The sequence below is a fragment of the Mandrillus leucophaeus genome, unplaced genomic scaffold (genome assembly GCF_000951045.1).
Source record: "Mandrillus leucophaeus isolate KB7577 unplaced genomic scaffold, Mleu.le_1.0 Scaffold163, whole genome shotgun sequence".
In the NCBI taxonomy this organism is placed as follows: Eukaryota; Metazoa; Chordata; class Mammalia; order Primates; family Cercopithecidae; genus Mandrillus; species Mandrillus leucophaeus.
The window spans coordinates 2,741,280-2,742,114 of NW_012101621.1; positions in this window are offsets into that span (position 1 = coordinate 2,741,280).

Sequence of the window (835 nt, forward strand, 5' to 3'; positions counted from 1 at the left end):
GACAAGAACACAGCAATAAACTGTGTGGGGAGATTGAAAGTCAGATGTGAATTAAAATGTTTTGCAGACGCTTATGTAGATAGATAATGATCTCAAGGTCCAGTTTACATTTATTTTCCCCGTGATATCTTGGAACTACATAAATTGCCTAGAAATTAGGTGTAATCTCAGGAAAAGGTAGGAAAACTCTGGTTTGACTGAGATTTGGTTTCTGATACCTGGTAGAACATAGCTTTAAATAAAAATTAAATATAGTTATGAAAAATAAAAGTTTTTTTGCCCTCCTTGAGCATCTACTTTTGTGTATTGAAATTATACCCCTTACAGATGATTTAAAACTTTGCTTTCTTCAAAACATATGAAATGATGATGATTTTGGTGAAAGGGATAATACTGTCTTAAACCACATAAGGGGAAGACACTGTCAATAGGACTTTCATGGATGACTAGCATTCCCTTTGGACTCAGTTTTGAACACCTGAACAATAAAATAGAAGATTTAAAAAATACACATAATCACTCACAAATTCATCTGTAACATCTTTTGCATGATCTTTGTTCTAGCATTTAACTGAATTTTTCCATGGATAATCCTCTATAGCCATTTTCTCTCCTACTGTTCTACATTCTTTTACCAGATTATCTCAAAATGTATCTCTGATTTTATTATTCCATAAATAAAATCCTTCAGGCTTTTAAATTTTATATATAAGAAAGAAACAAAAACAAAGACAGCCAATCTAAATAGAGGTACTCTCTTCTTAGTAAAGCTGTCATATTACGAACCCAATGAAACTTCTGCTTTACTTTCTGCTGCTACATCCCCTATCCCTTT